At 38.3% G+C, this 25,420-nt stretch overlaps 2 long non-coding RNA genes across 17 annotated transcripts in view; both read left to right on the top strand.

Annotated features, from left to right (window-relative positions):
• The window catches only part of LOC106097464 (uncharacterized), an 84,283-nt gene that overhangs the window by 37,992 nt on the left and 20,871 nt on the right, over positions 1 to 25,420 (top strand). Inside the window, exons 1-7 of one of the 7 annotated variants that reach the window (XR_003215446.1) lie at positions 15,753 to 15,835; positions 16,373 to 16,720; positions 16,948 to 17,106; positions 17,684 to 17,785; positions 18,585 to 18,603; positions 19,571 to 19,574; positions 20,264 to 20,985. This is a non-coding gene — a long non-coding RNA (uncharacterized LOC106097464). Of the gene's footprint in view, positions 1 to 15,752; positions 15,836 to 16,372; positions 16,721 to 16,947; positions 17,107 to 17,683; positions 17,786 to 18,584; positions 18,620 to 19,570; positions 19,575 to 20,263; positions 20,986 to 25,420 lie in introns of those variants that run through there. The other 6 variants (XR_002057573.2, XR_002057571.2, XR_003215447.1 and 3 more) reach the window with 6 other exon arrangements.
• LOC102081573 (uncharacterized) lies at positions 6,725 to 11,434 on the top strand. 10 transcript variants are annotated; one of them, XR_002057564.2, is made up of 6 exons: positions 6,725 to 7,082; positions 7,646 to 7,722; positions 7,839 to 8,112; positions 9,506 to 9,673; positions 10,200 to 10,295; positions 10,853 to 11,434. It is a non-coding gene; the product is annotated as an uncharacterized LOC102081573 (long non-coding RNA). The 10 variants fall into 10 exon arrangements; XR_003215441.1 differs by having other exon boundaries at positions 7,646 to 7,750; XR_002057566.2 differs by having other exon boundaries at positions 7,641 to 7,722.

Here is a 25,420-nt window from a genome sequence, read left to right as displayed (position 1 = left end):
CCTCCTCGTCCTCCTCCCCCCCCCCTCCTCATCCTCCTCTTGCTCCTCCTTGTCCTTGTTGTCCTCTTCGTCCTACTTCTTCACCTCCACGTCCTGTTCCTCGGCCTCCTCTACTTCTCACTCTTCCTGCTCCCTCCACTGTACTCCACACACAGAGCTTACCTGTATTATAGTGCTTAGGCTGATTGCAAAGTGAACTAATTATCTAAAAAAGTTTTCACATGTGACAGTGTGCCAGACGGTTGGCAAAATAGCATAAATAATGGCCATAAATGTGTATAGTTTTGCTAGGAGTGTGTTGGAAATTTGGTAATTGAGTGTAAGCAGTGAATTGTGCCTACAGTTTTGCAAAGTGTGTGTTACAAAATGGCAAACTGAGTGCAAAGCAGTGTTTGTGCTTTTAGTTTTGCAAACTCAGTGAGTGGTTTTGCTATAAGTATTAATAGTTTTAGAAATTGTGCTATAAGAATCACAGTTAGGGTTTAAGCATTCAGAAAAAACTGTAATATAGATGGATAAAAGGACTGTGGGAATTTAGCTCAAAAAAAGTTTAATGGTTGTAACCAGCATTTTCTTTTTAATTGCTTTTGGGATTTTCAAAGACACAAAAGAAATGTGGACAACTTTGGTGTCTTCCAGTGTTTTTAAAGTTGGTGTTCCCGTTTTTATAAGCTTGTAAAAGTTTGAATGTCATTGGTTTTAGAGAAGTAAAGTTGAGATTTTTTTTTAAATTAAAATACATCTGCTTTGGTAACACAAAAATGTTCTTAATGAAAACCTTTTATATATACATTATTTTTGTATTCAAGTATTGTTGGGTTGTTTAAAATGTTCAGTGACTGGCATACACTGAAAAAAAGGCCATGTTGGATTTACTTGATTCAATAGTGGACATTGGTTGCACACAAATGTTTTGCTTTGGCAGAAACTTAAACAATTGAGTTCAATCAACACAACTTTTTCATATTCAATAAACATGTGCATTTTGAGTTCATAAAACGCGATTGAAACATGTTTAGATGAAGTAAGTTGAGCTCTTGGAATATTTTAATCCTTCACAATTTTGTCATGTTATTTCAACACTATTCAATAACTTTTACCCCAATACTACTTGGTCACTTAAATACTACATGTTGCCTTCATATTACATAATGTTCAACAAAGTCTAGAGTCTGGTTAACATAAAAATTGAATGGATCTACAACAACTACCATCCTCCAGTCTTTATCCTGGTTGTAGGGGGGCTGGGAAAAAACCCTGAAGTGATAGGTTATGAAACAGGGTACACCCTGGACAACTCACAAGTCTATCACAAACAACCATTTGCACTTACATTGACAGGTAATTTAGCATCACCAATTAACCTAACTCTAACAACTGCATGACTTTTAACTGTGGGAAGAAACCAGAATACCCAGAGAGAAACCAGTGCAAACTAGCCAGATTGTGGATTTGAACCCAGGTTCTTCTTACTGTGGAGCAACAACACTAACCACCATGCCACCAATCCAGACTTAACGAATGTAGGAAAGCTATGATTTCAAGGCTTGAGGCAGAATTTTTTTGTACGTTTTTGTCCTTGAAAGCAAACACAGTCTCAACTCAGCTGCTGTCTTCTTCTCTGTTTCTTTACAGTCTTTCTTTCAGATTAAGTCCCAGCATGGCAAAATATCACTCAATGTCCAGTGCTCTTCCACAATTCTTTATCCCACTGTTCAACTGCCCAGCCTGTATTTTCACAGTACATGTTGCATTACTCTTACATGCTGCTGCTGGTCGTCAGTCGTCATCAGTGTTAATGGATCAGTGGCACTGTCGTTTGCCTGCTGTATTCAAGTCCACGATGTTCTATCGGTCTTCATCAGGCGATTAACTGTCCTTTGAACTTCTTCTCCGCTTCAGGGACAAAGTGAGAGATCCAGCCGCACAATTTCGAGCCAAAAACTGGCTTATTCTCCCAATTCTTTTAATCTACTTTTCTGCTGCTGAACTCAAGGTTCCAACGTTGAGAGACGCCCACCTGTATTGACACACTAGAGCATACAATTAGTATTATATTCATTTTTTTATCTTAAAACCTCGATTTGCTTCATCTTCTTAGAATTTAACTCTGTCTATTTCTCTGGGTGCTCCCCTGACATCATCAGTCACACACACACCTTCCTCTTACACACACAGGAGCACAGTATTTCCTGTTTCTCTTTCCTGTTTCTACAAATTAATCAAACACTTGTTTTTTCATATTTACAGTCTACAAACCCTCTTTTAGTTTTACTAGGTCTTGGTCTAAAAACAATACACCCTCTTCTCACACACACACTTTTAAATATACTAAGTTTTTGCATTTTTGTCAGTTTTTGTCACATCATTCGCACAATACTTTCATAATCATCTCACACCCACTGCCTTTTCTCTCAAACTTCTCCCTTTTTCACTCACTCAGACAAATCATTCAGAGACATTCAAATCAAATACTGACAGCATTCACACAGTTAAAATCACTCAAAATACGCTTTCATACGAGTATCTTGGACATGCCTTCCATGATCAGAAAGAGCAAGTCAAAAAAAGAAAAAAGAAGACTGAAACCTCTCATCGTCTCACACACAACTTCTCACCACACACACATAACTGAAAAATAAAACACACCACCATTCATGGCTCAGAATATATACATCTATCAGAATTCAGTCACTTACTATACATCCACTACAGCAACTCAAAACTTTATTTATAACCCTCTAATAAACATAAATGGCGTCTTAAACACACGCATTCAACAATGTTTGCAGCAGTACTTGTGAAACCAACTGTGGTTTAAGCAGTTCACAGCTTCTTAATTTGCATTTTATTGCCTTCTAGGACATTCTAGTCTCTAATTCCTCTGTTTACATGTTATCTCCCGTTTGACACACACAAACACCACCAACACACACTCCCCCTAAAAACCCACAAAAAACTATCCCTAAAAACACACACAAAAACCCTTAAGAAACTTCATTCATTTATCTATTATTTTAAACCCTTAAGATGTTGTACTGTGTTTCCTCTGTGCCCGTTGCAACCTATATTAACATAAAGCCAAAATGTAAACAAGTCTGTCAAATCTAACTACTTATATATCATCGGACTAAAGGAAAAACCACTCACAGTCTTCTAAAGTTCTCCTTTGCCCAACAAACATCAAACAACTTACACCTATATGTATCACTCAAAGTCAACAATGCATTAGAAACCCCAACTGTAACTGTGTATATTATCTCAAACTGAAACGAAACCCATCTAGAAATCCTAGAACATCTTACTTGAACACACCAAAAGAGACATCACTCACAGACATCTTTATTAATGAAATTAGTTCAAAGTCAATTTCAGTCTTCAGACCCCAAATAACGGTCATAAGTATCAGCATTTTATATGTCCCATCTTAAAACCCAGCAAACAGTCATACAGTCATGGCAAGAAATAAAAACTTTACTTACAATATTGTAATAAGCGTCTTAAACACAGCCATTCAGCAAAGTGTACGGTCTCTATCTAAACTTCCTAAAACTCTAGAGACCTTGCAGCTGCCTTATTTGCATTTTCACACACACACACACAGTCTAAAAATAATACCAGCCTGACTCACAGACTCAGACAAGTCTCTTAATATATTCACACAGACGTCTTTATAATTACAACTGCAGTATTAGGCCTGTTAAAACCTAGACAATTTAGACAATTTTAAGTTAACCCTCCAAGGGACAAACTCCAAGTTTTTTATTGTCAATTACCCAGTATCAGGTCCAACCTGTCTCTGGTCTAATCTCTAAAATCCCTAACTCAATTTAAAAGCGTCCAACGCCCAAGCTCCAAGCTTTACTACCCAAAAAAGCGCAAATACCGTTCCAAACGGTCAAGTGGTCCAACCACTAGTTATTTTGGAGATTCCCAAGTCCTCCCCGGTCACCAACCGTACTAACCCTATTCACGATAGGTCAAGGATAACCGTCGTCATCCAGGACGGAGCGTTAACTCCGAGAAAATGCGCTTCTTAGCAGTCCAACTGCCGTTCTACAGAAATTTGTAATACTTTGAAACAACAATCAACACCTCAGAACAAGTGTATGACCGACGCAGGTCCAACCTTATAACCAATTGGAAGTGTAAACCCCAAAACGCCCAATTACCTATTATTCTAAATTCTCTTTAGCAGTCCAACTGCTTTTCCTTTAATCAGTACTGTTACTTAACGTTCCATTATCATTACTTCAACTTCAATTCTCATGAGATTTTCACCAAAATCAAAACAGACATTTAACAGTAATTTCAGTGAGTAGACTTTTAATTTTGTCAGAACCAATTCAGCACTGTTTGGAAATAATTCAACAGGTAGTGCCTTACCTTTCAATAAGCCGGCTTATGTCCACTCACTTCGACCACTGACTCGTGTCTGCCTGTTTGAGCACCTTGGACCCTCTCAGTCTCAATCTCCAAGTGTCTCTCCCCTCAACCCAGGCCAATGCACCAAATGTTAAGGGTCCGAAATTGAGGACGAGAGTAAAACAATGATAGTCCAGAAAAGGCCGTTCAAACAATTGATTTTAATGAATACACGCAGCGTGGGGAGATGTAAACTGGAAACCATCAGTTGTAAATCCCCAACCAAAAATACACTTCAGATTGCTTTTATAACATCAGGGTATTATGACGCCCCCTCATGCGTTTACAAGCACATAATTTGCATGTACAGAACATTATTTGGCTCTTCTACAGACACTGATCAATCTTAAGAGATAACTGCAGAGACAGGAGTTCCCCTTTCTGGCATCCATCCAAATATGGTGGTGAGGTCCCCATGGACTTGTCCTCCTCTTTGCGTCACCTGTTGCTAGGCAAACTCAAATGCAACAAGAAGCTGACTACATTCAGGCCTTTGCTCAGCCACTATTTTACTGTAACAAAATACTCAGCATATAAGCTTTTAAGATTATAGATTTAACTCAACGATTTAAAGTGGTTATAACTGCACCTGTAATAAATATGTTAATATTTGATTATGATAACCCCTGTAATACAAATTATAACATAATGCCAGCAACTTCAATAAACACTTGAATAAAATGATAATTAATGCAATGATAAAGATGATGGTTATGTAAAATAATCCCTGTAATTCCACACAGGTTAATCCACAATAAATAGCAATAGCATACACGTGGTGTGTGTGTAGTTGTCTGCCTCTTATAACCCCAGTGATTTTCCTGCAGTTTGACATCTCGTGTGATCTTGTGAATTTCATGAGATCAGCAACTAACCATTCTTACTAGATTGTATCAGGTCATCTCAACAAGAACAAATTAAGTTGCTGAATTTCGTACAGATCCTTCATGATTTAATTACGTTCATAGAAACATGAAATTATTGTGTTTAAATTACAAGTTAGACTTTTTTTAATGTAACAACCACCCAATTTACTTTTTTCGGTATACCAAAAAAAGTAGAGGCGGCTGTTCGACTTGACTGAGATGGATGCCTTCCTGAAACCACGATCCAAAGCGTACGAGACTGAAAGTTAACTTACTTCACTCGAACATGATATGAACAATTTAATCTAGCATCTCTGCATATCATGTAGTTTCTACACTATATAGTTACACTTAACGTTAAAGCATGAGGCAATTGTGTTAAATACACGCAAGATGCTTACATAAATCCAAGAGCTGGCCAATCCCTTTTTTTCAGTGTACAATGGTGTGAATTGTAATGTTTAGTAGGTTATCACTGCGGATTTGCTGAAAAGCTACCTGCAAGTGTCACTGTAAATGTATACAATGATTATTAAGTGAAATCTGATTTTACAAATTGCAGTTTGAAAAAGCAAGAACATACATTTTCTTTTATACTGAGGGGACAGATTTGTTTTCAGTCTTGCCTAGTAATACAAAGGTGTGTCCTCTTCAGATTTAATATTCATTTCAAATGTAAGACAGCACTTTTTTGTTAGCACTTTGATTTTGTTAAGGTTAATTTGACCATGTGACATGTATGTTTATTCACAAAATATTCTGTTTCTGCTGTTAATTCAAGTGATTAAAATTGAGTTGAAAAAACAAATTCATTTTGTTATTTTTTCAATAATTCAATAGTTAGTTGAACTTAAAAAAAATCATTTTAATGCGAAGACAATCTAGCTCAAATGACATTGTATTGAGTTGAACCAACCAAAACCTTTCACATCTTATTAATGTAATTTTCTTCCTTTTGAACTTATTTAAAAAATTGTGTTCGACTGACTCAGTTTAATTAAATTGTCATGATGTATGTAGATTTGGTTGAACCAAAATATATGTATTACGTGGAAAACCTGCCATCAATCCAATTGAGTTCATCCAATGACTCATTTTTATGAGTGTGCAATTAATCGCTAGACGGGTATATTTATAAATAATATTATATTAGGGAAAATTTCCTATACATATTTTTGACCTGGGGGTAGAATTGATTATGAAATGGAAAGGGAAATGCTTATGAACTTTCAAATTAAAACCATGATGCATTTAACGTAACCCTTTTTCATTTTTATTTGAGAAGAGAATTTGTTCCACTGTGCGATGGCTGAATCTGTTCCTTTTCGTGGAGATAATTTCTCCTGCCTTAAGGAAAATCCCTTCACATGGCACAGAAGAGGCTGGAGTGCAGAAAAACTGGTAGAGATGCAGTTATGGCTGCACAAACTACACTGTAATCCCTAACAGTTGTTCTAGCTCATAACTAATAAGCTCATAACACTCAAATGTCGTTTTGTAGTTGAGCAAACTATAAAGTATTGAGCTCTGTTGGCTTTTATGCAACTTTAATTGAATAGGGCTCAATATTTTTTAGCTAATTTGTTTGGAACGCTCAAAAAGTTTAAGAAGCATATATTAGTGACGTTCTGGTGGGTGGAGTCTTGTTGCTCCCTCAGGAAAGCTGAGTCAGCCATCTTGAATTTACCTTGATGCGGGGAAGATTTGGCCTGCCCGTGTGGATTAAGAGTCCCCAACTTCAACCTACAACGACCACCACCTTAATTTTTTTCATCAACTGCCCTAAATTTGGTAAGTCTAACGTGTTTTTGTTATGTTTAAATTTAATTTCGATAAACAGTCTTTTTTATTTTTTACTGGAAATATATTCGTACTTTGTGCACAGTGAATGTTTGTTATAAATAAATTCGAATCCAAGTAATTGTAATTTTAGAAGTTTTCGAATGTGACAAATACGTAATGTTATTTCAAATTACAACGGTGTAACGTTTTGGCGGTTTTCCGTGGGGGACAACATTTCCCATAATGCATTGTATTCTTGCCCGGGAAGTTGACGGTGGCAGTTCTAGCTCCATGTGTTTGAACTTTCTACTAAAACTTTCTACTGTCCGTTTCTACCGGTTGTCGTATTCGCCGGTAATGCACGTGCGTATTGTGAGTATACTTATTTCAATAAGTGTCTGCGTTACACAGTCAGTAGTTTACGCTGTAGAGCTATGTGTGTGTGTGCTAGCATGAAACGAACAATGCTAAACAACATGAGTGTGTTATCATGATTAGACACATGTTTGTATTTTTTCGTAGTCTCAAATATGTGGTTGTGAGATAATCTCGAAATCCTTTTAACAGTTTAGAGGGGTATTCCACTAAGCGAGCTCTACAAGTCAAGACTGGGCAGTGGGTCCATGAATAAACTGCCTCACTCCTGCAGGTGTCTGTCCATACTTCCCATCGTTCAAGTGAGGCTATGGACTTGTATACGTTGTTTGTATCACCTTTACTCTCCATAAAAATTAATGTGTTTTTTTTTTTCTTTTTTTTTTCCAGGAACCAAAAGATGGCTGCTGCCCAGAAGCATGTGCTGCATGTGTATGTTGAACGAGACACCGCCCTGAAACTTACTCTACTTGAGCGACCAAAGTCAGTGGAGGAGCTGAAAGAAATAATTCAAGAGAGGTTCAAGCCAAGACTGAATGGGGACTTTAGCCTTCACTATGTCCTCATGGACACAACCTATGCCCTATGTCGCCAAGAAATTGTTGGAGCTCCACTAGTGAGAGACGTCGTGGACAGATGGCCAGCCCTACTTATGGAGTCACAGGTAAAAAAATAAAATATAAAATGTGTGTGTATATATATATATATATATGTATTCTGTAACGTATTCCGTTACGTTACTCAATGAGAGTAACGTATTCTGAATACTTTGGAATACTTAATATATTATCATGCTGTTTACAACTACATGAATGTCCTATTGCTGAGATTTATTACTGTTACTGAAGGTCCGCGGCTCCGAAACGTAGTAAAGGGACCTCTGGCTAATACGTCCGGTTCCCTGTCGGGCTGGTAGCCGAAAACTAGCTTTACTTTGTTGTCTGGGTCAACTTTGCTTGCGGGAGACAGAGAGAGGCGTTGAAAGGCTGTTCCAACGGAACTTATTTTTTCCGGAGGAAAACACGAACACAGTGTACAGTTGAGTCTTAATAGCTTACTTACAAATGGGCTCCTCAGGCACTCTTCTTGGCTGCTGTGGTTATTATTATATTTACATGCTTCCAGCTCCCGTTTTTGCTCCGTGACAGCTCGGACTTTTCCTTTCTCTCCCTCCCTCGCTCACAGACACATAACGGGTATGGTAGTCCATTCTCCCTGCAGCACGGACTACACTGCCCATCAGGCTACATGCTTTAGAGCTATGCCTGTAGCGTTCTGCCTTTTAGCTTAGCACAACAACAACAACAAAAAAGCGCTCTCTCACCCAGGAAACACGCAGAGAGAGAGCGTCACCCTGTAACCATGGCAACCGTAACGCTGCCGCCTGGAACAACAGAACGTAGCTGTCAAACAAACCCAAACAGTCCTGACCCGCCACAATATGAAACAGGGAAGTACCGCCGTGTAATCCATTTATTTCAACAAAGTAACTGTATTCTGAATACCACCTTTTTAAACGGTAACTGTAACGGAATACAGTTACTCATATTTTGTATTCTGAATACGTAACGGCGGTACATGTATTCCGTTACTCCCCAACACTGTGTGTGTGTATATATGTATATATGTATATATGTATGTATATATATATATATATATATATATACATATATACATATATATATATATATATATTAGATAGATAGATAGATGTGTGTGTATATATGTCTGTCTGTCTCTTTACTGTTCTCCCAGTTTTTAAAAGTCTAGATTTTCAAACAATTTACCAAAAAGCAAATGACAGATGTAAAATGACAACACATCACTCTGTGACGTATTTTTTTTCCCCATTCACAGTAAACAAAGTCTCTAGAAGTTTATTTATTTAAATTTCCTTTAGATAACATTACAAAGAATGGTGAATAACTTTCTATTTTGGCCTTGGTTCTGACTAGAATTGCTCTGGTTTTGCTAACCTGAGAACTTTTTAAAATACATTCACATTTCTGCTCCTAATTCATCTTTGTTCATTTCTGTGTATTTCTGTTCATGTACAGGTGGTTGCAGAGTTCCACCGAATCAAGAATGTTAACCTGCGCACTCAATTCTACAAGGAGCTGGACAGACACACGCCTAGACTCATCACTTTGTTCCGAGACAAGGCCATCAAGACTGGCAAGATTGCAGAGGAGCTAGCAAAGCTCATGAGAATTTATGACATTCAGGTAAATTTTTCATTTCACATGATTCAGAATTACATTAACAAATGGTTTGTACACAGCTGTAAGAAGCCATAGTGTCAATTGCTTCAACTGTGCCCCACGATTAAGTGATTATGCCATGGATACAAGGTTGTCATTTTAGGAGAAGGACAGCTTGACAAAATGTATCCTTTCAAAAAGTGTTGTGTTAAAAAGATTTATCAGCTTCAATTTAAAGAAGTCCAAACAAGTACTTGTTTACAAGTACTTGTTTACAAGTACAAGTTTTTGTAAAAATTGGTTTACATTTGGAAGTTTTTCCTTTGTGAGTTGTTGATGTATTTACAATGGAAACTTATTAATTTAAAATGTGTATTACTAAAAATACGGTTATCCAAAATACTGAATTTACCATCTTTAGCCCGTTACACAAAAAGTTTGGACACCCCTGATCTATAACAATGACAATCAGAACATGGCTATCCAACACTTTGTTTTTACTCTGCATTTGTGTAAATACTATTCTAATAGATATTGTATGTTCATCTAGGAACAGCGTGATGTAAATACAAGATGGGTCCTCGTCCTTCATGCACTTCCTGTGTACCTGCGTGAAGATGCCTCCACGTTATTCAGGACTTGTGATGTAAGTGTACTGCCCTCAGCATCAACCCCTTTGCCTAGCTGTTCAGTCGAATATATCACTCAGAACTCAAGGAGAACCAGGGTGTATATCAGGAAGGAGGTTCAAAACTGTCCTCATCTGACTTGTTTTCTCCCATATATCAACTGTTGTTGAATAAGATTGCAAGAAAATTCTTACGCATAAACCAGAAAACATGAAAATAGTTGAAAGATTATTAAACAAAAACAAATCCACAGATTAAAAACTCTCTCCCTTTCTAAAATTCAAGTGTTCTATTTTTTTGGAGGTGCCATGTTGTGGTCAGAGAAATGTTTGGTAAATAACAAAAACAAATATCTTGACATATATTTATTATTGAAAACATTTATTTAAACATATGTTTTGAAACCAAACCCAAATTAAGATTATTCTAATGCATCATGATGTATCAAATTAAATCGTTGACATTATAATCCTAAAAGAAACGTGCGACTTATGAAGATTCACACCTCTAATCAATAGCATGATTTGTGTCCTTGAGGGGCTGAACTCATTCTTGTATTATTTGTGTTTTGCAGTCAGCAGATGGTCCAGACCTCACTGACACTCCTGTGGCTCTGCTGACAGTTGTCACGGGTGACACTACTGATTCGGCCCTCTTCAGTCCCGAAAGCATCTGCATTGTCGTTGAGGATGAAATACTTGTGAATGGTCCCACAAATCTGGCTGACTCATTTCTCCTGCTCTTTGGGTACATCTATGCACTAGACCTACAATACCCAAAGAAACTTGAGCTTACATTCACATTTATCCAGAAGGTTGTGATGTGCCTTGAGGACAACAAACCACTGAAAGGGCGTCTACTGATGCTGAAGAATGATTTGTTCAATGAGTGAATCACTCAGAATGGACTACTTGTTGAGCTGCGTATTGAGGAAGCTTTTTTTTTTTTCCTAATCATTTGGCTCTTCTACTTTAAATTTAAAGTGAATGACTGCTCATTTCGTGGACTATTCATGTTTAACGTTCTGTTGCCTAATACCTTAATGCACTGCCTTGATGTTTGTTACCTATGAAGTACAGCAGTGGAAACCAGTACATTTTTTTATGTATTTTTAAAATAAGTGAGCTGCAGCTGTCAAGGTACAGTAAGTGTTAAATGCCTCAATGTTCTAATAGCTGCAATTGCTGTTAATACTGAAAATGTTATTTAATTTTAGAATTGAGATGGAGACCCTTGGAGTCTTTCTTTTGTTTTATTTATGAAGCACTTTTTATGAGTGAGCTCCGTTATCCGTGCCTTTTTAAAAGCACATTGTGTTTAATAAAAAAAGTTGTTAAATTGTTAGTGTTGTTACTTTCATGTTTTCTAACACTTTTAGCTGATTATAATTTACTGGGCAAACAGTTTAGAATTATTCGTAAATGTATTTCCCACAGTATTTTAAAAATATTTATTAGATTTTAAGTGTTATTTCCCATATTATAAGTTAGAAAATATGAAAAAGTTTGAGTTTATTTCCCACATCGTATGAGTTGCAATATGTAAAATATTTTGAGTGTATTTTCCACCTTAATTAAGTTGAAAAATATTGAACATTTTGAGTTTATTACTCCCCAATTATAAGTTGAGGAATATCAACATTTATAAGTTAACATTGAGGTAATTTAAGGCAACTGCAACTGTAATTTTTATTTTAGTTAAACTTAAAACTTTTAAAAACATCACTAAAAAATTGTTGTGTAATCTGTTACACAACAATTTTTGAGTTCTGTGAACTTATTAGGTTTTACAGTGTATCAGCTAAAGAGAATAAATAAATTAAATTGCTGCACATTTTGTAGACTAACATTTTAAGATTATTTTTTTAAATAAAATATATCTTTGTATAACATTAAATGTTACGAGTCAAATGGAAGTTTTTCTAAAGTTATTTAATGATATTTATATTATGAAAAGCAGATTTTTGACATTTTAAGTTTTTCCCGTTTTCAGATGAAATAAACATGCACAAAACAAAAGCAAACAGCCAGAACACAAAGCTGGACAACCCACCGACCAGAATCAACTCAAAATACTCCCACACGACAGAACCAAATCTCTCAGTAGAATGATCAGTGGTTCGCTATCTGCCACCATCAAAACACTCCACAAATCCCGCAAATGATTCACTTCGTTCCATTTGAATCAGGTACCGAAGCAATTACGTGCGTAATGAAGCTTCGGACGTCACTGGTCACGTGACTTTTGCCAAACGAAGCAAGCCTCGACACTGGTTCTGAACCAGTGTGTTGTTTTTTTCGACACACGCTCCGGAGCGTCAGCTTCAAGCGGGCCATCACTACTGAAAAGTGTGAACATGTGGTCGGGTCTCCCGTGCCCCAGTGGTGGGTTTTAGCACCACTGTAAATGATGCGCGACAGACCCGACCACATATTCGCACTTAGAGAACCACAGCTTTAATCCCTGACCATATGTAACCGCTCCCGAAGGTTATTTTTAATGTTTAGTGTAGAATAAAGAGCCATGCTCCAACTGATGTTTAACCAGTATTTTAATCTCGTCTTCACCAGCAAACACAGATATTGTGTCAGCAAAATAAAATTAAAACCCAAACAAAAACGTACCGTGTGCGCCTTTCTACCAAACATTCAGGAGCAATTGCACTCCATGTTTTGCTCCTTATTCACAAGGTAGCTTGTTTTCTGGCTTGATCCTTCACCTACCGGCGGCATGTGTGCCTTAATTGAACATCCGTCCAAACCATGCGCACCTCAAAGCGCAATACTCAAGTCCACCAGAAGGTGGCAACAATACAACATATGGAATTACATTACAGTTTTTTCTGAATGCTTAAACCCTAACTGTGATTCTTATAGCACAATTTCTAAAACTATTAATACTTATAGCAAAACCACTCACTGAGTTTGCAAAACTAAAAGCACAAACACTGCTTTGCACTCAGTTTGCCATTTTGTAACACACACTTTGCAAAACTGTAGGCACAATTCACTGCTTACACTCAATTACCAAATTTCCAACACACTCCTAGCAAAACTATACACATTTATGGCCATTATTTATGCTATTTTGCCAACCGTCTGGCACACTGTCACATGTGAAAACTTTTTTAGATAATTAGTTCACTTTGCAATCAGCCTAAGCACTATAATACAGGTAAGCTCTGTGTGTGGAGTACAGTGGAGGGAGCAGGAAGAGTGAGAAGTAGAGGAGGCCGAGGAACAGGACGTGGAGGTGAAGAAGTAGGACGAAGAGGACAACAAGGACAAGGAGGAGCAAGAGGAGGATGAGGAGGGGGGGGGAGGAGGACGAGGAGGGGGAGAGGAAGGGTAAGAAGAGTAAGAAATAGAATTGCTGATGACATCAGAGCTACAATAGTGGACCATGTAATCAACCATGGAGTGACCCTGGGGGAAGCTGGCCAACGGGTCCAGCCTAACTCGAGCTGCTACACTGTAGCAAGCATCATAAGGACATTTCGAAATCAGAATCGGTTAGTACAGTCACTCTGCACTAAGATCTGTAGCACTGCCATGCTAATGAGAAACACAAAAATACCATAGATGTAAAAATACTGAAATTGTTACTTTACAGAATTGCTAGACGACCAGATGCTGGGGCAGAGGAAGCATGTTCACTGCAGACCAAGAAACCCATATAGTCAATATGGTGATTGCAAATAGTCCTGTACTTGGAAATAAACACTTGTGTTTGTTTTGATGTGTGTGAATAAACACCAGTACCAGAAGTTTGGATCCCTCTATGCTTATGGATCTATGACAAAAGTATGAGCTCAAACTGACATGGCCTACCTTGTGCACAGAGAAAGCAAAAATCAGATGTGTTTTGTATTCATACCATCAGTGTGTAGTTGGCGCATTGTGTGCTTAGTAGATGATGGCTTGTGTGTACTGTTTGATACGAAAACACCATTTTTACGAAGGTGTGAAGAGTTAATCTAGCTGTATTCGCTTTTGCAAGAGAACTACAATGTTTTGATAATTGGGTGACAGGTTTTCTTATTTGTGTGTAGAGTTTTGCAAAAATAGCCAATAGTTACAAAAAATGTGCTTAAGCAATCAGAAAAAACTGTAAATACTCAGCTTTGAACAATATAATTATATCTTACTGCGACAGCTACACTATACATATTTTCCTGTTTAGAGGCAAAGTCAACCTTTACAATGTAGGCAACAGAAAATGGATATACAGTTTTTATTTTTACTCTTATTTTCATTGATTAGAATATAAAAAAGTGACACTAAAGTTTGTGTTCCCATCTAGTGATATTATTTTATCATTATGTTATTGTAGCACAAGGTTCAGTTAGCTTTGCACCAAAATAGAAACATCCTCCAAAGAGCTACTTTTTACTATATTACTTTGAGTACATTTCAGGGCCTGTACTTTTTTACTTTTACTTGAGTAAAGAAGTTGAATCAGTACTTCAACTTTTACTGGAGTATTTTTTAACAGTAGTATTTGTACTTCTAAGTAAGTACAGAATGTCTGTACTTTTGTGCAACACATACTTATAATAGGCTGGGAGTATGCTTGTGCTGTGAGGTCCTTGCCTCCACGTTGTTATGTAACTGAGCGGAGGACAGGATACATTTATATTTGTTATGACTTATATATATAGTCTACTTCTTTTGTATCTTTTTGACCTGGGGTTACAATTTCTTGTGAACGGGCAAAATAAAAATGTAACATATATATAAGGTTATTCTGTTTGGTCAGAATTTTGTCAGATAAAAACAACACTACATAAAAAATACATTAACTTCAAATAAAGAAGAAAAGAATGACTACAAAAATAGACACTTGGTAAATATTTTCCTTTCCTCCATTATTGTGTTTAAGTTTGGGTAGACAATGGATTAATCTCTGAACATTAAAAGATGTTATGATACACAATTTAAATTTAATTTCTGAGTCTTCTGATAAATGAAATATTAAATATTGTTTGTTTGCATGCTGCCCCTCTTTAATTTCCAAAGTCTTTAACTGACCAAATAGTTAAACAACGGTGCATTATTTTGATCAAAAGTTCCAGATATGCCTCTGTGAAGAACATTTTTGCAGAGCAGATGTGAAAAATAGCCTTTAGAGAGATTGTAGTGTTCTGTTTGATCTGATGAAAATGGAGGACTGACAGCATTTTAGTATAATGAGCAAGTCTAGTTTATAACTAATAATGTATAATTGTAGTTTAGTAAACCTCAAGCGGTCGGTTTCTTTAGAGCCTGAATGAAGCTTTGAAAGTGGAAAAGATTTAAGTTATGAGAGGAAACAGGAAACTTAAATAAAGAAACACTGTTGCAATAGTGTGTGTGTGTGTGTGTGTGTGTGTTTGTGTGTGCGTGCGTGCGTGTGTGTGTGTGTGTGTGTGTGTGCGTGCGTGCGTGAGGTTTGAGGGCGTGACCTCATCATTAAGAGAAGTAAGAAGTTCCTGGTTTGCAGTGAAGAAGAAGAGAAGCAGCATTAAACCATCAGAGCTCTGAGATGAAGCACACTTTGGTCTGCTTCATCTTCCTCAGTGAGTAAATTCTCTTCTTCTCTCTGTCACTTTCTGTCTTCTAAGTCTTATTTGTCTCCATTTTATTGTCATTTGTAGGTAATCAGCTGGCTTTACAACTTGCTTCACTTCTTTGTTCTCTCTCATAAAAATTATTTCTTTCTGTGGTTAAACTGAGTGTTTGGAAAAGAGTCACTCAAACATGCAGCTCATAGAAAGGACACGTTTTAATAGTTATAAAAAGATAAAACCCTGAAATATAAACATACGTCGAATTTAAATGTTTACACAAACTTCTGCTTTTGCATCACTGCAGTGTGCAAATCATTTTCATTTTACTTTTAACCCCAGAAATGACTTTTTGAATTTTTATTGTAAATTTAGTCTGCAATCAAATATTTTTTTCTCTGTCCTTCTGAACATCTTAGTAGAGCTCCTGAAACAACACTGAATTATTCTTTATTTTATATACTGAAGAAAAAAAAAACACAGTGATAACCATCTGTCTTTAAATTAATCTACAGTAAGATTGTAACTAATGATTGTTCATCCTTTCAGCAGCACTTCAGGATGGAAACACTGGTTTGGTCAAAGCACAAACTCTCACCCGCAGAGCAGAGGAAGGAGGAAACATCACAGTTGCATGCAGCTTTTATTTGTCTGGAAGCAGGAAACTGTTCTGTAAGGAAAAATGTGAAAAAGGAAACATTCTTGTTGAAACATCTGATGATGCAGCTCAGAACGGCAGATACAGCATTAAATATGAACAAACAGATACTCTGTCATATACTCTGTATGTGAGCATCACACAGCTGAAACAGTCTGACTCAGGACGGTACAGGTGCTCTTTGGACAGAATTTTGAGTCCAGATGGAAACGATGATTTTGAGCTGATTGTCACAGCAGGTGAGTTTCTGCTAACAGTCGTGTTTGTCTTTGAAGGTGTGACAGAAGTTTCCCGTCTCAAAGGCAGCTACTTTTCTTTCAAATCACCTACAGATGTTATATTTATCTGAAACATCAAGTTTCATCAGTTCTGCTGTCAAACAGCCCATAACCACGTCAGTCACATGCAGATATATAAACTGCTTCAAGTGGTCTTATTATGACTCTGATGGTTTCATTGTTCACAGCTTCAACCACTTCAACACCAAACGGGACTCTGAGACCTTTTTCAGCTTCAGTGTTTCTCTCATCAGCCTCCACACCACCAACAACACAGAGTTTAAGCTCAACTTCAGGAAGCTCCACACCTTCATCAGCCTCCTCTGAAACCAAAGATGCAAGATCAGGTACAATATATTGGGTGGCTGTCACTCAGGAGGTAGAGCATGTCATCTACTAATTGGAAGACCAGTTGTTTGATCCCAAATTCCAGTGTGTTTATCAGAGTGTCACTGTTGGATAGAAAGCACAAAAGTGTTTGTCCAAGAGGATGAATGAGGCAGGTCATATGAGTGCCCGAGTAGAAAAGGGCTTTGGGTTCATTAATGTGTTTTTATCAGAGAACTACAAAAGAATGACACATTAAGAGCTGTGGAAGAAGCACTCAGATATTTAAGTGTTGTAAATGAGAAGCAGGTGCTCAATGCAGAAAACTTAGTGAAAAAATAAACAGTTTCTATGCTTTTTAATAACTATTTCATAAAATAACTTAATGCAGAAGGAAACTGAAGTCAATAGTTTTTAAATAAAAATTGTTCCGTCATGCTTGATAAACAGTTTCTCAGGTAATGTTTGAGGAACTGTTTTCAATCTAAAAATACACATTACTCTGTATGTGCACAACTTTACTGCTACATGAACAGACCTGGAGGCCACATGTTTACACTGTGAGTAAAAGAAATCTTCTCTGTTAAACTCCTGCAGATGTGCTGATTTATGTGGGTCTGATTCTGGTCGTTATGATCGTCATCTTATCAGCAGCTCTGCTGATTTTCTACTTGAAGAGCAGGACCACTAAACCCAGAGGTGAGGCTACATGAAACAAACACAGTGTTTTCATCACAGTAAAAATTACTTGCTCACTTTTTCATGCATGGATTAAATATTCTGTCAATCAACGGAAATGTCAACACGCAGCATGTACAGTATAATATGCTCCCTTATTCATTGTATTGTCATCATAAACACCTTTTAAAGCAGATTATTTACCAAAGTGTAATTGTCATTAAGATTTATACAGGAAGACCAAATAGAAAATATTTTTTCTCTTCCACCGTTTTCCACCTTTTGTTGTGTAAAATCAGCGTAACTCTGATCCAGTCACCACGATGAGAGTGTGTCTACGTCATGTTAACACCAGATAATCTCAGACTGACAGAGCTGCTGTGAAAACAGACCACTGGACTGAAAGGTGTTACTGATCTGATGGTGACGATCACCAAGACAGAGTCTCACTTGGATATGTTCAAAAATAATCCTTCAAAATTACAGTTTTATAAAATAACCATAAAACACAGGAAAACATGGCACCATGGTTGACCTGTCTCAGCTCAGAATGTCCCAGTTTGCATGAATTAAGTCAGGTGTGACGTTTCTGTCACGCTGTTTTCACTTTTGAAGTTCAGTCTGTTTGTAAAAAGAGCACCGAATGTTCATTTATGACTCACAACAGAAACTGATTGTAGCAGATTTGATTGATATGGTTTTGATTCTTTATCAGTCATGTGTCTTATCTAACTGTAGTTCATTTGTAGTTCTTCATATTGTTCCTGAGTTTAGTTCCTCAGGTTCATCATGTTTATTTTCTGACCTGGATGTTTTTCAGGACCTCCTGTGGAAACAGAGTATGCTGACATGCCGGTGAGTTTTAGGAAATGCGACACACATCAGCTTCATTATTGTTTGGTTTGTATCTGTCAGCTGGTTTGTTCTCCTGCTGAAGAAAACAGGTTGTATGAAGATATTAGAAAGTGTGACATACCCTGCAGGTCACCTCCTGTCGAAGTGTCTTCAGTTTATGCCACCACCGAAGACCCCCAGTCAGATGGAGTTGAAAATATAGACCTCACACGCCGTTCTCTTTTGTTATCGGGGCAGAGGCTGGTAGGAGGAGTTGGCTGTCTGGTCGGGGTCTGGGATGCAGGGCTTCCCTGCTGCTGCAGGGGCAGTCTGCTTGTCTCCACCCCAGGGAAAAGGGGTAACATATTCTGGGTCTAGGGGCGGATTGCCCCTCTGCGGGCGAGGGTACCTGGACCTGGTGTGTAGAGTATGCTTGGGGAGTGTGAGTGTGTGTGCAGTGTCTGTTTCTGTTTGTCTCCACGTTGGGCGAGTGCCAAGTATTTGTATATGTGAGCATGAGGATGGGAATGCATGCTTGTGTCTGTGTGTCAGGTTGGGTATTAGACTCCATCTCTCTGGGAAGATCTCAGGTCCCCCCAGGTGTTGGGGCCTATCTCCCCCCACCACACTCCCTGCCAGTGGCAGATGCCCTCAGCCGTCAGTGGTTGGGGGCTGGGCGCTCAGGTATGTACTGGCTCACTCCCGGTGGCTGCTTGGCAGGGCCTGGCGCCCGTGGCTCAGCTCCTTCCAGGAGGGTGGGGCGGTTGCGGATGGTCCTCCTTGGGCTCTCGTGCTCTGGGGGCCTCTGGATGTCTGGGGTTTGGATCTCCTGCATGCGTGCTCATGTCCTGGGGGACGGGGCTATGGCTCCCCACACCTTCTAGCAGACTGTTACATGGAGAAACTTTTTAAATACAAGCATGCTCACACATACAGGTGTGCTCACAAACTTTATTGGCTGCTACCTCGAAGCACATCGTGACCTGTTGGTCACATGCTGCACAATAACATTCAATATTTAGTATTTACTGTTGGTTAACACTTATCTAGGTTATTGCTGTCGTCTTGTGTTTATTGTGTTGCTCTCTTTTTGCTTGTTTTCTTTTTTTTTCCCTTTCAACAGGTGAGCGAGCAGATTTTTTAGTGTCTTCTCTCTTTCTTTCTTTCTTTCTTTCTTTCTTTCTTTCTTTCTCCCTTTCCTATCCCCCAGTCATGTCTGTCCTGTCTGTAATAACTTGAAATAAAATAAATAATTAAATAAATAATAACAACAAAGATCAATCAAGTGGACCATAATGATACACTGGGTAAAATAAATCCACTGGATATCTTTCTTGTCCTCCAGACAATAATTCTGAATTATTAAAGTATCAAATGGGACAGGCAAATCATATATGTATTTACACACACACACACACACACATATATCTATATCTATCTATAGATAGATAGATATAGATATATATAAACACCTTTCTGGTGGAAAACAAGTCTATCAAAGGTTGTTTTTGTTGCAAAAGTATTTTGAAAGATGACTTCAGAGGCTTTATGATAATTAATGGGGTTTTTTTTGGGTTTTTTCTTGTCAGTTTATCTATTCAAGATTTTTTTTAATCATAACATATTTTTGGAGTCTAATGTTTGATCTCACCTCTTTATCTCTTTAAGGCAGATAACCTCTGCTACGCTGAAGTGGAGTTTTCCCACATTCCTGTCACCAGCAGCGCCCCCTGTGGTGAAGCAACTGATGTTGTCTACTCAATGCCTCAGGTGGACCTGAGTACTGCCATCCACACCAAAGATTCTTCACCTCCTCTGTACTCTACTGTTTCCTCACTATGAATTACATCAGTACTTTTTTTAAACCTGTCCTGTCCAGCAGAATAATGGTCTGAATGCTTTGTTGTGCCAAACATATTTGCTTTCCCAAGAGGAGCAGCATAGACTCTCTGTAGGCTCCTCTTTTTATGTTTTTGTTTTATTTATTTATTTAATTTCATTATTCATTTTTTTCTGTATGAATATTATGTTGGAGCGGACAGGGGGTGAAGGCCAGACAGGTAAAAGACAGGAGATGAAATCAGAGGAACAGAAGAAGAAAAGGGACAGAAAAACGAGAGAAAACAATGAGGGTGGGGGAAAAATCGAGGATGAAGTATGCAGTTATATAGCCTAATGTTAAAGTTGTTTTTATTACAGCTGCTTCTAATTTAGTTCAACAGATACATAATTTAAAAATGTTCCTTTTATGATTCTGGATAAATTTAGTGAAACGATTGCAGAAAACAGACTGCTATGAAACAAGATATATTTTAAGGAAAACAAAAAGTGAAGAGATGCAGTAATCTACATGTTTTTAATGAAAATAAACATGAACATTGACATTTTTGACAGTGTATGGTTTTTATTTTCTTTTTATAAGATAATTTGTAAACATTAGAATACACACATTTGCTTCACTTCTGCAGTGGAAATATTTAGACTCAGCTTCTTCATACAAACGATACTGAAAAAGAAAGCAACTGGACTTCTTAAACGTTTTGAAGATGTTTCATCTTCAGTTCTAAAGACAAAGAGGTGGAGAATCCCAGGTGTTTGAATCCTAGTGGTCATTGGCCCACTATTGATCATGTGCCTCATCACATGACCCAAGGTGTGAAAAACAATTTAGGGTGAAGCCATATTTATTGCTCCACACCATCATGTGACCTACTGAGGTCACCCGATGCAAGGTGTGAGTTAGGATTGAAGGACCTGGGAAGGGACCTCAAAACTGGTTTGTAGGTGGCTGATAGGTGAGCTCATAAATCACCCCCTCTGTTCAATGATGGTCATTCACAGTGGACATAGACGGCCTCTTTAGAAACACCTGTCTTCTCGGTCCTAAATGGGAACACTGGCACTCTTTAAAATATGTCTTTCGTCTTTAAAGAATAAGGTGCAGATGTACATCTGAATCTTGTCCTGTTGAAGTGGCTCTTCTATGTTTGTCATGCTTTTATGGAGTGGATGCTCCATGGACTCACTGCACACCATACACAATGTTGCTAAGGTGTTGTATTTATTGCCTGTATTTTTCTAGCTTTCCAAGTTTGTAATTTGTTCCTGTTATTTATTGATTAGCTTGTGTTTGAAATTTTTTCCCTTGGGGTGAGCTAGTGTTTGTCTTAGGGTCTGTCCTGGTCTGAAGTGCACTGGCATGTTTAGCTGAAAACCTGCTACATAAGGGAGCTCTCTTGGCAGTGGCGGATGCATCTCTCACCCTCTCCCTCCCTTATCTTTCCTGCTTGGCTTCTATGTCCTTGTCTAGTCTCGTCTAACTCTAACCTTCAGAGAGACTCTCAGTCTTGCTCTCTAAAACCTGATTTGATCAACTGGTCCCTTAACGAAATTGACACCCTACTCTCGACCAGAAGCCTAGGCTCGGGAGAGCCTGATTGTCCTGCAGAGACGTTTGCTGCTGGATACTCGATGGTCGGTTGCGTCGGGTGCCTGGCGACACTCTCGATGGAGGACACTGAATGACATCTACCTTTTTTGGAACCATGATAACAGAGTTCTGGCTGATCGGAGCTGGCTCGGACCAGGCTTATCGAAGGACAAAGAAAGCGGTTACAGCTGTTCAAAACCCCACAAGGCTGGCTGACATGATTGACGAAGGGCAAGCCGTGAGTATTCAGACTGTGTTTATTGAACGCAATATGGCTTTGCAACGGGAAATTAATAGACCTGGTGACCAGTGGTGGACATTAAGAACAACTGCAACTTCTTTAATGCTGCCTGTTCTGACCTGTCTCCCCAGTGTGATGTTTGTGTAATGTATGAATGGTTGGAAGGGGTCCAATTTTGCTGCAGACAGCTGCAAGTGACAAATAAAGGATTCATCATCAAAATACTGTTATTCCAGCAACATGTTGTTAATCATTTTTACCTTTATACTTCTTATGTATTAAATCATTAAATGTACAAAGTAGCAACAAAAAAATATTTCTGTAGATCTAAATTATGTGATGTTCTGACTACAACGCTGCTAAGCAGCTGCATGGCTCATCATCTGAAAATGAAAGCTTTCATCATGTGAAAATGAAAGCCTTAACATGGCATTTAATCTATTATTAGACTCAGCTGGCTTCTCTCAAAATGTAAAGAGCCCACTATAAAATAAAAACATTGACATTGACAAGACTGGCTATGGATACTGACTATGGAATGGAGCAATCGTCAGCCCAAACCCAAGAAAGAGCAGGAACCATCAAGACCCCCAGGCAAGACCCCAGGTGCAGGCTGTGTAAAGACGCCCTGGAAGTCCCAAGGTTAAAATGGGAGATGTCCCCTAGGGTTGTCCAGAATGACCAACCTAAGTTCCAGTGGGACTTCGAGATACAGATGGACAAAATGGTGATGGCCAACCAACTGGACATAGTGGTGGTAGACAAACAGAAGAAGATGGCTGTAATGATAGACACAGCAATACCTAATGACAAGAAGAAGGAACATGAGAAGCTGGAGTACCAAGGGGTGAGAGAAGAGCTGTGGAAAATGTGGAGGGTGAAGGTAACAGTGGTCCCAGTGGTAATCGGAGCACTAGGTGCAGTGACTCCCAAGCTAGGAGTGGCTCCAGCAGATCCCAGGAACAACATCCGAGATCTCTGTCCAGAACAGCGCAGTCCTAGGAATAGTTAAGATACTACATAGGACCCTCAAGCTCCCAGGCCTCTGGTCGAGGACCAGAACTTGAAGGATAGACCGCCCACTGGAGCGAGAGGGGAATTTCTTTTTTTTAACATATGTTTATATAATGTCAGCCTCAAAAACACCCTGAGCAAGAAGAACATGATCTGACTGACAAGGCAAATTTTACCACTGCGAAACACTGTGTATTTTTGCATTACTTACATCAGTGGCATGTTTGATATCCTGAGGTCGCAGCTGGTCTTATCAGATAACATGATGCATGGAGCTGAAACCAATTTCATGTAAACAACAAAACAATTAATATAAGTAGCAGGAGTCCACAGAGTGAAGCCAGAGTGACATTCGTACTCTGGTCATCATAACTTTCTCTTAGAGCCCCTCTTACGATGCAAAAAATACTGTGATCCATCAGTCTGTGTGTGAAAGGATCCGAAGTGAATTGCTCCACATAGGTTGGCTGTTTATTGTAATACTATACATAATATTACAGTATGAAAGTACTGTATTAAAGCTGAAAGTATTTCACATGATTAATGTTGTATTGGAGTGACTTTGAAGATTTTGAATTTGACAATCTGTAGTTTTGATGGTTTAATGATGACCAACATAAAGTGATGAAATGTGTTCAACCACAGTGAGGAAATATTGTAATAAAACATTTTAATAATGAGTAAATGAGGCTTGATTTCGACCACATTGTGGGCTTCATTAAAAGTAAACATGAATTTTAAAAATGCTTCCAGGACAGATGCCATCTATACTTACCTCTAAGCTCATTAAAACTTTAGTGTATGATAATTACTGATATGCAGGAAACATGTCTGATTGATGTGGTTGTATCTTGGGAATTTTACTGAATCTTTCAATCTTTTAGCTGCTCCCTTTAGGAGTCACCAGAAGAAATCTGCCATCTTCTCACCTTATCGCTCGTGTCCTCTTCTGTCAAACCAAAACTCAACATGTCCTTGTTCACTACATCCATGAAACTTTTCTGTGCTCTTCTCCCTTTCCTCCTGCCTTATGGCTCTTTTGTAAGTATATCCACAAGTACCATTACTTCCTTCTTTCTAGTCCTCTGCTTTTCACTAGTTTTCCTCCATCTATCCTCCTCTGTCTTGCTCTCTGTTTTCATCACCCTATTTTCCTCACTGTAAGGCGCACTTAAAATCCTTTAATGGTGCACAGCCCTCAAAAATCTGTCAAAAAATATTTTAGTACGACTTTGGTAAGCTACAAAGCCACACCGCTTGATGGATTGGCGGAGCATTACAGCTTCCGTAGTCAGGAGCCTCGCGGAGTAATCTGGGTACAAAACTCCATCAGTTTCAGGTCACAAATTCAAACGAACACTGCGGCATCACTGAGAGTTAAAAACTGTCTAAATTCTTTCATCTTTAATAAAATGATCAGCCTTGCTGCTTTACCAGGTGTAACAATTAAGTTTTACATCCAGGCATCCATGAAAACAGGATTTATTAAATTTCATGGAGTTGGAAGTTAGCAGGAAGTTAGCTCGCTAGTTTCCACCTAAACATGATATAGCATGTTCTGACTGAGAGATTTCTGAAAAAATTAAAACATACAGCTTTGCCATCACTTCCAACATAAATGAAGACAGAAAACTAAACAGCAGTGACGTTTGTAGGGTTACTGAAGTTGGGTTTGCTGATATATAATGATGTGCTACGTGATCGCTAGTGACACAGCTATGTTAACATAACATAAACACAGTGAAGCTGGAGGATGAACGCTAACTTTTTTTCCACTTAATAAAAGTTAACATGAGGGTTCCCGATGGTTAGGGAAAAATGCAATCACATGGCAAGATGCTGCAAATGGACCAAACTTCAGTCAGGAGAACAACTGAGATAATCCATCCACTATACGCGGTTAGTCATTAATATACTGCAACAACATGGGAATAGAGCAGCTGCGAGAGAATTCAACATTAATGAATCAATGGTATGGAAGCAGAGGAAGCAAGAAGAATGAGTTGAGTAAAATTTGACTTATCTGACTGTTTTATTTTGCTTAATGCGCCTTATAATCTGGTGCGCTTTATGTATGAAAACAGACCCTGTCTGGGAAGAGGGGAATGAGGACCCAGATGCAGGACTCTTAATAATG

This window comes from Oreochromis niloticus, linkage group LG20 (genome assembly GCF_001858045.2).
Source record: "Oreochromis niloticus isolate F11D_XX linkage group LG20, O_niloticus_UMD_NMBU, whole genome shotgun sequence".
In the NCBI taxonomy this organism is placed as follows: Eukaryota; Metazoa; Chordata; class Actinopteri; order Cichliformes; family Cichlidae; genus Oreochromis; species Oreochromis niloticus.
This window is presented reverse-complemented; position numbering and strand designations above follow the sequence as displayed.